A 13,324-nucleotide genomic window follows, 5' to 3' on the forward strand; every position below is an offset into this window, starting at 1 on the left:
TATACTATGACTTTGTTTCTTAAGTAATGAAACCTCACCGTTTTTACTTATGCTGATTAATCAAATGATCAAAAAAATTAGAATCCACTATAAAATAACTTATTTATTGAACACATTAAAATAAAATAACATGTTACTACTTTAATCTTTAGTCTTCTACTTATAGTTATTGGTTGGTAAATAGAAACAGAACTTTAATAAAGAAAACAGTAAACATTTTATGTTTTTTTAAATTTTCAGATATCTTGTTTATTTTTATAGATATTTCTCAAAATAATTTTGAAAAATAAATTTCTGAATACAAAATTATCACAGATAATCATTGAAAAATTATTAAAAGAGGAAATTGTATAAAGATAATGAAAATAGTCCATATTGAATTAGAATATAACATAACAGTTAGATTCTTCTTATTACTTTTTATTTTATGTCTTTATTCTTTTTAACTTTTATTTGGTTAGTTATTTATTATGATCTTGTTTATTTTCTATTGGCATTATTTTTTTTTTGTCTGATAAGGTTGGTTGCATGGGTACTGATGAATCTGGTGCAAAAATTATTTGAATGTTTTGTTATCACATAGTTGACATGATATTGCATTTTACTTTGATAAATATAAATTGATTCAATCAAATGATTATATCTTGAAATGGAACATATAGGTGGTCATTCTGTTATGAAACATTCTTAAAACAGATTGTATCCTGATTCTTGGCCCCATCTCTTAAATGAAACATTTTTTACTTGATTTCTTAGTCAAAAATATGTATTTTAGATAAGTGCTTAAAGAAACCATCTTTTTATGACTGGTGATTATGATCACTATATAAATAAACAATGAGAAGAGGGAGAAGGAGGTGGTGGAGGAAGTGGTGGAGAGGGAGAAAATGAGTCAGTCTTGTTGCTTAATCCTTCTTACCCAAAGAGGGCGAAGAGTGTTTGGGAAATGCCTTAGTATGCATTCAGGTTGTGTTCCTTTGTTGTCATGGATACACTGCCAAGAACCCTTGACTGGCATATTATTAAAGTGTTTAGAACTTAGGGCAGTACTTTAGCTCTCAATTGCTTTGTGACACATTCTATTAATATTCAAGATCGTTTGGCCTATTTTGGGCAAAAATATCATCAATATTCTGAATACTTCATTTATTTTATTGCTTGCATAGTATTTTGATGAGACTAGATGAAAACTTACTTGGCTAATCTCATTATCACTGGCAACATACTTATTTTCTGCCTAAGTAGAATATTCAATTAAATAATTATTTTCATATTTTCTTTAAATATGGAACCATAGACTACTAGATTCGGCAGAACTCCTAAAATCACCCAGTCTATATTCAAGGAAATTAAAACAAATATTCCACACTACTTATTATATTTGCAGTTATACTGGTATCTCATTTAATAGCTCTGAAGTATAAATCACAAAGATGTCCATTAGTTGATGAAAAAAGATAATTAATATTTGCTTCTGCGACCCTAAGGTTCTCTTGTTACTTTTGCTTTGACAAGATTGGAAAACAAAATAACTAAAATTATAGATGACATGGACCTTAGGGTATTATTACTCTTAAAAGGGAAAATAAATGTTTCAGGGAGATTTTCTACAAGAGAATAATAATCAGCTCATCTGGGAATGAAGTCACTAAATCTCTCTCAAAATATGCAACAAGTGTATGAAGACTGAAAAGATTCATGGATGAAATCAATTGATCATTATTCTCCATCTTGATTGAAAAACCAATTTGGAATATTCTGCTCCTCTTCACACAAATGACAGGCACATCTAAAAACTTAAGGAAACTGTTTCATTTTCTTAAGGAATAAATATGCTTATGTTTTAAGCTACTTCCTCCTGTGAGTAATATTCACTTCACATCCACAGAACTCCGCATTTCATTTGAATAAGCTTTATGCATTCAGCTCTGATTTTCTCCAAGCTTAAAACGAATGCTATTAAAAGACCAATTAAAAGGATAAAGTTCACCAGTGTATAAATTAAAGCTGGCAGAATTAATATTTCCTTCAGGATTTCAACAAAGTTCCAATTTAATGGGGAGACTCCAAGGACAGATTATAATTAAAATACCTGCTTTCCCCCGACAGAAACTAGGTTTCTTTTCTTCTTGATTTTATGTTTTAATGCATTGATATTTTAAAAGCATTATGGTAGGATAATGTCGAGGTAAAGGGCACTGAAGCTGATATGGCATCAACTTGAGAACTTCACTGCTTTCTTTCCTGAAAAGTTAAATCCCCCACCTGCTAGGCTATGACACCCGTTTGTAGAACACTTCTCACACGCTCGTATTGAACTGGAATTATCTGATGGAGCTACAGGAAGCATATACTTTTGAGTTCTTAAACTTGGAAGTTAAATTTTATTCTCAAATTATTTAACCTTTTTTTTCAATCTGTTTTTTTATTAACATAAATTTTTTATGAAGTCCTTAGAATTCGTGATGCTTCATTTTTGTACACCCCACTTTACCTCTAGGGTGCCCCCATGCCCCAATGTTGCCACTAATTCATACACAGTATGCTCAGCAAACTCACAGATGCTTTGCTTCTGAGGGGATTTGTTAATGAACTCCACAAGGAAATCAAAAGTTATTAATTTTGAGGAAGTCTAACTAATCTATGTTTTTAGTTATTGCTTGTGTCTTGGTGCCAGATATATATATGACTGATTTTTCTGGGGTTATAAAGATTTATGTCTATTTTCTCTAAAAATGTTAGTTTTAGCTCTATTAATGAGATATTTGATCAACTTTGAGTTACACTTTGTGTATGGTGTGAGGTAGGCATCACACTGTATTTCATTGCATGTAGATATTGAGTTGTCAGAGCACTATTTTTCCCTTTGAAATTTCTTAGTATCCTTGTTGAAATCAATTGGTCACTGATGTATGGGTTTATTTCTGCACCATCAATTCTTTTTTAAAAAATAAACCAACATGTTTATTGATTTCAGAAAGGAAGGGAGTGAGAGAGAGAGATAGAAATATCAGTGATGAGAGAGAATCATTGATTGACTGCCTCCTGCTCGCCCCCCATGGTGGATCGAGCCCACAACCTGGGCATGTGCCCTTGACTGGAATCAAACCTGGGACCCTTTAGTCCGAAGACCAGCGCTCTGTCCACTGAGCCAAACTGGCTAGGGCTCTGAACTCTGAATTCTAGCCCAGTGATCTATATTACTATCATCATGTCACTGTCCCATTGTCTTTATTACTGTATAATTTCAGTGAGTTTTGAACAGGGACATGTGAGTACTCCAACTTTGTCTTTTTATATAATAAAGGATATACATATTATTTTATATAATTTTTAAATCAACTAAAGAAAAGAAGGAATATGCATTTTCATTGCCATTGCAAATAACACAGCTTTACCAAATTTTTTCTATGTGAATTTTTGCATCAAATAGTTTTCCTTTAACATCGCTTTTAAAATAGGTCTGCTGGCAAGGAATTATCTTGAATTGCATTTATCAAGCAATGTTTTTAATTTTTGATGGGCAGTTGTTGACTTTTCCTTTTATCACTTCAAAGGCAGCCCTCCCACTACTTCCTGGCCTGCACTTTTTTCATGAGAAGCCACGTTCAACCTTGTACATGACAATTAATCGACCTCGTCTTTCAAGGTTTTCTCTGTCTTCTGCTTGTAGCGTTTGTACTATGATGTGTGTGCATATGGATCTCTTTGTATTTATCCTAAATGGGCTCTATTGCACCTGCTGGATATATAACAAGGCTTTTAAAAAATATATATTTTATTGATTTTTTACAGAGAGGAAAGGAGCGGGATAGAGAGTTAGAAACATCGATGAGAGAGAAACATCGACCAGCTGCCTCCTGCACGCTCGACCTCGTCTTTCAAGGTTTTCTCTGTCTTCTGAGTTTAGCGTTTTTACTATGATGTGTGTGCATATGGATCTCTTTGTGTTTATCCTAAATGGGCTCTATTGCACCTGCTAGATATATAACAAGGCTTTTTAAAAATATATATTTTATTGATTTTTTACAGAGAGGAAGGGAGAGAGATAGAGAGTTAGAAACATCGATGAGAGAGATACATCAATCAGCCGCCTCCTGCACACCCCCTACTGGGGATGTGCCCGCAACCAAGGTACATGCCCTTGACCTGAATTGAACCTGGGACCCTTCAGTCTGCAGGCTGACACTATCCACTGAGCCAAACCAGTTACGGCTATAACAAGGCTTTTTAAAAAATTCCAGTTAGTGAATATCCAGCCATAAGTTTTTACTGCTCTTACTCTGGTACTCCCACAGATATCCAGCCATCATTTATTTGAATTTTTTACTGCTTTTATCCTGGTGCTCCCATTATGCTTCTATTGCTGATCTTTCTCTGCTGATCCGTTCGTTCTTGTTCATTGTGTCTTTCTCCCTGTTTTGGGATTGCATCATCTCTCTTAGTGTTCGGCAAATTTACGGATTCTTTATTCTGTCAGTTCATTCTGCAGTTGAGCTCCTCTAGTGAAATTTTCATTCCCGTTATTACTTTTAAAACTCCAAAATTTTGATTTGGTTCTTGTTTAAAATAACCTCGTTCTCTTTATAGTAATCCTCTATTTGGGGTGTCATCGTCATCAAACTTACTTCACTCTCATTTTCTTATTCCCTAAGTCGATTTGCAATGGTGGTTCTGCATCTCTGTCATTTCTAAGGTCTGTCCCAGGCACTGTGGGTTGCCTATTTCTGGTTTTTTGTTTTGTTTTCCTGTGGTTAGGTTCACACTTTTTGGTTCCTTTTTATGCCTGTGAATTGATGAAAACAGGACATTAAAAATGATGTCTGGATACTGCCTCCTCCCTCTCATCTAGGCTAGCTGTGTGCGTACTTGTTTCCTGTCTCGGTTGAACTGTGCTGGTGAAGCCAGTCTCTCCTGTGGTGTGGAACCTGTGGTGTCGCTGCTCAGCGGGCATAGCCTCCGGAGTAGGTGTAGTCCCCAGGGTTTTCTCTGTCCTGGTGTCTGTTCTGCAGGTTAAGCTCAGCTGCTGTTGCTTTTCTGTCCGGCCCTGCCCTGGGAAAAGTTCTGCTGTGACCCAGCTGGGGTGCACGGGAGGATGGGAACAGACCCTGGTGAGAACAGCATAGACTGCCACCGTTTCCATACCAGGTCCATATGTTTTTCTTGCATAAATGTGTCTCAGTTCATGTGTCTTCATTCTGTATTTAGAATGTTGGGTGTACTGTTCGGTGTAGATTTTGGGTTGTTGTCAGTAACTTCGTGCAGGTTTATATTTTTGTGTAGGGCATGTGCTGAGCTTCTTACTGTACAATTCCAGAAGCTTCACCTTCACAGACACATTTTATAGACCACATTCTTGAATCATAATCCAGCCCTTTGTGTCTGTTTCCTTTGTTTGATATATGAAAATCTTTCATCTGCATGTTTAATATGTAATTGTGCTTTTGTTCTACATAAGATTTATAAAAATTTTAACATAGCCAAACAATATTTTAATGTTTTTTGGATATCATCTAAAATAAGAGTACATTTTGGAGTCACCATGCTTAGAATAGCAGTTACTCCTAGTAAACTGAGGAGAAAATATATTGTTGCATCTTCCTGTGTAGCCTTTTATTTAAAAATATGATACTGATAGGTGAAAGGTTAATAGCTGTTAAATTGGATGATGGTGCATGGTATTTGTTTTGATGGCTTTTTTCTTTAGCCAGACTGCATTACTATTCTACAATAATGCTATAACTAAAACAACCACACAAAATATTCAAAATACAAATAGCACATCTGTTGTTTAAATACATAAACATTTAACTTCCTAAATATATAAAATCATAAGCTAATTAACTACATATCTCTCCAAAGATTCAAAAGAATTTTGTTTTCATTTTCCCCAAAAAGGAGCAAGTATACACAGAAACACATACACACACACACACATACACTCCCTTAAAAACCTGGTCAAATGACTGATAACCTTTCTCTTGCACTTCAGAGAAGCAGCTAGACACTCTGAAACATATGAAACATGAACTTGGTCTGACATTTCACAATAAATATCAAAAATAACAACTTCATAGGATAGAAAAATGGGTTTTATTAACCTAGCCTCTAGAAAATTTATCACAGAATTTATTGATTTTCTTGCAAAAAACAGAAACCTAGCTCTTTGTTTAGTTTCACATATATACTAGTTGAATAAAACCATAAAACTCACTTTCTCAGAGATTTACCTTAAAGTGCACAAATTCCTTTTTCTCAACTTTCATTATTTTTTCCTAAGCTCCACTACTTTCTGCATTTCTGGCAACCCAACATCTGATCACCTCACCCAAGTTAGGTAACAATGACCACAGCTAAGTTGTCTTTCAGGATATTTCTCAAAGAAGCAATAGTGAATGGATTCTAAAGGTGAAGATAAAGCCATGTCAAACTAGACCATCTAAGAGACAATGAACCAGGTTTGGTGCAGACCTGTGGGGCTAGAACAAAGTAAGAAATGTAGATGGCAAGTTCCCGGATCACTCAGAGTGAACGCAAACGCTGTGTCATCTTTACTCCATGCAGATTCCTGGCTTATGCTTCGTGTTCATGTCTTCTAGGACACCTTGCCCGACACTTGCTAGGCCATCTTAATTTGTAGCTGCATTTACTCTGCTAACTTCTTGTTCAGCTTCTATCTTAGCGTTTATTGCACCGGGTTTTATTACATGTTTATTTTCCATCTTTTCATTTAAAATGTTTGTTTGGTGAAGTAAGTACCCTGTGGTTTAAAACATAAGTCAGTGCCTGCTTCCTGAAGAGCACTCATGAATGCCTGTAGTCAAATATTTATTGAACACCTACTAATCTCCCGGGCCATGTGGACATCTTAGGGTAGCAGATGATGGGGAGTGTTGTCAGGCAACGGACACCGTTCAGCTCCTCTACAATCTTGGGAGGTAGGCAGCGATCCCCTGTGTCTATGTCTGAGACAGACCTGGCGGACAGTCCCAATTACTGTAATAACATAGTTTTCACCCACACACACACCCTTTTTCCTAGAGCAGAGTTCTGTTTTGATAAATATATTGGAAAGCTGCAGTTTTCAACTAGCAGGTGACTCTGTGTTTATGTCAGACAAGATATTCCACCACAAAACCTATGTTGACAGGCCGATGGCCCAAATAATCAGCTTGTTAGGGCTGAGGACAGCAAAGATGTTAGCAGTGTTGTGACAACTCATGGCTCAATCCCCTGAGTCCTGGACAGCTCTGCTCGTAGTGACAGCCCTGATGAGCAAATGGAGGGACGCTGTTTGGTTTGCTGGGAGACTGTTTCTCCAGAGTGCGAGGACTATGGGATGGGCATTTCCCCCTTGCATTATAGGTGTTCTAAAAAGACAATTAAAATTCCAAATTTTCATATGATTTTATATAATATTTCTATATTTAAAGATTTTCCAGTTTGTGATACAACACACACACACACACACACACACACACACACAGACCATTTGGTCACGAAATGGGGTTCTATAGTCTGGCTTGGGGACTTTCTAATCTTGGCTAAATTAGATCCCTTTTCTAGTCCAGTTTCCAAATTTCTAAAATTAATGGGTAAAGCTCTATGTTCCTCCCAATCCTAGCCCAATAAGTTTTTTAAAAAAAATTTACTATAATTCATCTTTTAAAAAATTTATTCATGTATTTTTTTTCAGTAATTTTTTTTCTGTTGTCACTTAAAGTCTTTATTCTTTAAATATGTATTGAGATCTGATTTTGCCCATCAAGTGTTACCTGTTACTGGAATTTCCTTTATATCATGAAAAAGTAGAAACTGCCCTGGCTGGGTAGCTCAGCTGGTTACAGTGTTATGCTGATAGGCCAAGGGTGTGCGTTCAGTCCCCGGTCAGGACACATGTAAGAATCAGGCAGGGAATGCATCAGTAAATGGAACACCAAACTGATCTTCTCTTTCTCTCTCTGTACTTTGGGAATATGTTCAGGTTGTAATGACGTAAAGGATAGAACAGTTTTATTTTTTTCATCACTTCAATGCCAGAGAGAGCCCTTTGTGCCAGATAGAGTCAATGGAACTAAAAACAAATTTCCAAAATCAAAATATTGAGTCCACAATTCTCTCTCTCTCATATATATATATATATATATATTCCTTGGCTTTAATTATCCCATATATGCTGACAACTCCCAAATATATACAAGGGGCCAGAATGCCTCCTATGTAAGCCAGACTTGAATATGCAGCTTCCTGTTTGATCTGCATTTGAATGTCTCATGGGTTTCTTAAAATGAACTTTTAGCCATGGCTGGTTTGGCTCAGTGGATAGAGCATCTGCCTGCAGACTGAAGGATCCTGGGTTCAATTCCAGTCAAGGCCACATGCTTGGGTTGTGGGCTTGATCCCTAGGTAGGGGGCGTGCAGGAGGCAGCTGATCAATGATTCTCTCTCACCATTGATGTTTCTTTTCTTTAGAGAGGGGTCTCCTCAGCCTGGCCTCCACTCTCATGCAATCCGAGACCACTGGATCCTAACTGCCTGCCTGCCTGATCGCCCCTAATTGCTCGCTTGCCTGCCTGATCACCCCAAACTCGCTTGCCTGCCTGATTGCCCCTAACCACTCACCTGCCTGCCTGATCGCCCCTAACTGCCTTGGCCCCCACCACCGTGGCTTCATCCGGAAGGACATCTGGAATGAAATCCGGAAGGTCATTCAGCTGTCCGGTCTAATTAGCATATTATGCTTTTATTATTACACACACACACACACACACACACACACACCAGTGTTCCTTAATCTGACCACTGCTTCATCATACAAATAGACAGTGCTACATTTCCATGACAATCCCCCATGTTCCTTATCTCTCCATCCTGACTTTTTATCCCTGCTGATCCCCAGGCCACCTTCACTCCCTCCTGAAAGTCACTGTGTGGGGATTCCCACCTTCTTTGGCCAGTTTCTCTGCATCCCCAGCCCATCCTGGCCACATCCCACTGATGGAGCAGCGTGGACAGCTCCGGCGTTCTAGTTCTGACCCTCTGGGAAAGGAGCAGGGCTCAGCTTGTAGGACACACTATCTACACATCTTCTCAGTGTGCTTTGGATCCTGGGACAGGATGGTTACATGCCTGGTAGTGTGCATGTTTCTACGTGTATTATATAATTTAATTCTCACGAACTCATGGGGAAAATGGTGACATTTTTATTTCCAGGACACAGAACTGACTCAACTGTTGTATGTAATGAGACCAAAGTTAATAAGCCAGTTCAGTGGCAGAGGATAATTCAAGGTCATGTTTGACTACATACCCTGTTTACTTCCCACTGCTGCAGCTGTGTCCCAGAACTGTTACCGGAATGTTCTTTTACTCGATTGTTCTTTTCGCCTCTCCCAGTAGCTGCTGTTGTTTTCCACACTGCATATCTGCGACCTCTCAGTTCAATCAAACCTTTCCAGCACCCCCCGGAGGCTCCATCTCCCAAGTGTTCCCTCAACACCTCATCTCACCTTATGAAGACGTGCTGAGCCCTCCATGAGGCCTATGTTCATGGATGAACAGATGGACTCCTGTATCTTTAAAAAGATCAGAATGGCTTGTGCATCAGCCTGGGGCCCCTGCACGTCTAGGCAAGGATGTCACCATGCTGAGGGTCCTCAGAGAGAATTTGTCTCTAATCCGAATCAGGGGTCGCCTGCCCTCTGACCTGCAGCTATTTTTACACCTGCCTGTCACACAGGAGTGGGTTCCCCTCGCTCGCTCGCTGTGGTTCCACCTTCAGCCCCTCTTCTGAGCCCGGCCTTTTCTGCCTGTTAGGTCCCATCCCTACGTCTCTACTCACAATTGAGAGATCCTCCTCTCTCTTAAAATGAGTGCTGTCAATTTTCTCCCCGGCCATTTGTTCCTTTTCTCAAGACTTCTGCTCCATTACTCACAACTCTTTTCCTTTGGTGCTCGAAGCTCTCTGGCTCCTTAATATCTGCACTTTTCCCTTAAAACAAATCTCCGTCCTGTCACTCGCACTAAGTTCCCTCCTTCTCAGGCGGAGGCAGGGCCTCTCGTGGCAAAGAGCCCGGGAAGGATTTCAGTCCGGGTCTGGCTTTGGCGCGCAGGGCTTTCAGGCTGCAGACAGCTGTCCTGAAGTTGATGGCCAGTCACCTTCCTTTGTCAACCTACCCCTGACTCAGCAACACAGGGCCTTTGTAGTTAAGTCAGTCACAGCCTTAGCCCCTGCAGCCCTGTAGCCTTGTTTTTGCTTAAGGACTCACTGTTTGTCAAACGCACAGCTCGCCTCTTATCAGGATCCACGACTGCCCACGACTGCCCACGACTGCCCTCAACTGCCCGCAGAGGTTAGGAGGCGGGTTTAGACCTCAGGCAGTTGTAGAATGGAAGCCCCTATCCTTTGGCCCTGGCCATTACTCTGGGCATCATGGTTTCTATTGGTTTCGAGGACACTTTCTGTGTTAAGAACATCACATCGTATGTACAGTGGGGCCTTGACTTACGAGTGTCCCAACTAACGAGTTTGTTGAGATACCAGCCGTCTCTTGGCCAATTTTTTGCTTTGAGTTACGAGCTAAAATTCGGATTATGAGCCAGCTTCAGATACCCTACCGCTAGTTGGTGCAGCGAATGTCACAGTGAACGCCACAACATCAGCCCAGCATCACGTGTCTCACTTGTTCACTATGATTTGACATACGACTAATTTGAGTTGGGCTCCGTCATGGAACGAATTAAACTCGTAAGTCAGGGCCCCACTATAGTTGATCTGTATTCAACTGAAGCACTAGGAACATTTTCAGGTTGTTTCTAAATTTGGAAACCTCATCCACCTCTTTTTTTTTAATTTATTTTTTATTTTGTAATTAAATGCATTGGGGTGACACTGGTTAATACAATTATATAGGCTCTGAGTGTATAATTCTATGAAGTGTCATCTGTGTATTGCATTGTGTGGCCACCACTCAAAGTCACATCTTCTTCCGCCACCGTATATTTGACCCCCTTTACCTTCCCTACTCCCTTATCCCTTCTGATAACCACCGCTCTGTCTGTGTCTGTGAGTTTGTCTCTTTTAGTATCTCAGGCCCATTAACATCCAACACGTAACAACGGAGTTCTTTGCCTTGTCCTTAGGGTGTACTCCCGCAAGCCTTTCCACATTTCTGTTTTGCACAATAGGCATTCAAATTTAATATCCTGTGGTTTTATCTGCTAAATACCTTTTAGGTTCATCCACTCTTCTTTTTATTCCATTTTCCTTTTCTAATAGTGCAACCCCATCATGATTGCTCTCCCAGATTCTAGAGTTTTCCCTTCCAATATGTTACCTTCATTGCAAACAGAGATCCATGTACAATGGAACTATGAACATGTCAACACTCGCTTCATATCCTGCCGGAGCGCCTCACTGCCCTGCAGATGGGGGGGGGGGGGTCACTGTAAGGTGGAGAAAGGTTTGTGTAATGGGCCCTTGCCCCCTGCCACATCCATCCTCATGGTTTTGTCCTCAGGTCTCCAACTTCCCTGACATTCTTTTATTCCTGGAAAGCTCAGGGCACTTGCCTTTGGAAGGTTCGCTCTGCCCCTTCCTCTGCCTGCAATGCTGCTCTCCACTAACTTCACCTTCAGGTCTCAGCACAGCTGTCAAGATCGAGGGAAGCATTTCATGACCCCTTAGATCAGTAGTTACCAACTTTAATAAAGTTATAGAATTCTGAATCTTCCTTGACATCAGTTTTACAGGAAATAAACACATACCTATGTCATTTTTGTGTGTGTGTGTGTGTGTGTGATGTCTTATTTTCCCACTCAAATGTAATTATTTAAAAAACTCATGGTAAGGACACTTTACATGAGTTCTACCTTCTTAAAAATTTATGTGTACAAGCAGGATTGTTAAGTGTAGGTGTTATGTTGTACAGAAGATCTTTAGAAATTTGTTTTAAGTAAGGATATTTTACATCCATTGAAGAGTAACTCTCCACATCCCCTTCCCCCCACCCCTGGCAACCGCTTTTCTACTCTCTTCTTCTATGTGCTTGACTATTCTAGATGCCTCCTCTAAGTGGAATCATAGTAGTTATCCTTCCGTTACTGGATTATTTCACTTAAGGTAATGTCCGTGACAGTCACATTTTGGCTATTGTGAATAAACCTGCAATGAATGTGGGAGTTCAGGTATCTCTTCATGATCCTGATTTTAATTATTTTGGATAAATACTCAAAAGTCACTCCTGTCAAATGGCTATTATCAAACAAACAAACAGAGAGTGTTGGCAAAGACCCAGGGACATTGGAACCTTTATTTATTTCTGGTGAAAATGTAAAATGTGGCACCCACTGTGGAAAATGGCATGGAGGTTCCTAAAAATAATAACACAATATGTTAAAATGGGAATGGAGCATTTCTATTTTTTTTTTAAATCTCCAATGAGTAGCCCAGTACCTAGTAAAAACTAGATAATCCATAAATATTAGATGAGCGAATTGATTAAGGGATGAATGATTATCATTTTGACCTCTGTCCTCTCATATCACATTTTGATTTCCATTTGTAAAGGTTTTTAAAAAGAAGATGAGAAAAGGAGAAGGAAAAGTAAAATAGTAAAAGAAGTTATAGAGACCACATGTGACCTAAAAAATCCTAAAATATTTAACATTTATAGAAAAAGTTTGCTGACTCATGGAATAAAGGATGAAGAATCTGAATCTCTGGTTAAAATGTTTTTGCATTTCGTAGCTTTACTAATGGGCTATGGAAAATTAAGAGTATGTGCTGTAATCCCTAGAAGAAACACACTAAAAGGCCAAAAGAAAAAGAAAAGGTCATGCAAGGAGTACTGTAAAAACAAAATGTATGTGGGAAAAATTAAGATGGCAGACCCAAACACAACCATAGCAATACTTAGAGCAAGCATTATTCTAATAGACTAAATATACAAATAAAAAGAATATTAACAGAATGTATTTTAAAAGCAAGACCCAACTACACATTGTATAGAAGACACTTCTTTATACTTTAGTAGCACATTTATATTGTAACATCTCCCTCTCAAGAAATGATAGAGCAACTAGGAAATAATAAAGATACAGAAGTTTAAGAATATTCTATCCATCTTGATGTAATTAATATCTGTTGGTCTCTAAATCCAGCAATTACATTATATACATTCTGTACAAGGTCACTTGAATGTTAAAGAGGATATAATATACACTGGACCTTAAAACCAATCTTGGTACTCCCATTTGACCCAGTGATCCCACTTCTAGGAATATATCCCAAGAAACTAGAAACACCAATCAGAAGAGATATATG

This window comes from Myotis davidii, unplaced genomic scaffold (genome assembly GCF_000327345.1).
Source record: "Myotis davidii unplaced genomic scaffold, ASM32734v1 scaffold238, whole genome shotgun sequence".
Lineage (NCBI taxonomy): Eukaryota > Metazoa > Chordata > Mammalia > Chiroptera > Vespertilionidae > Myotis > Myotis davidii.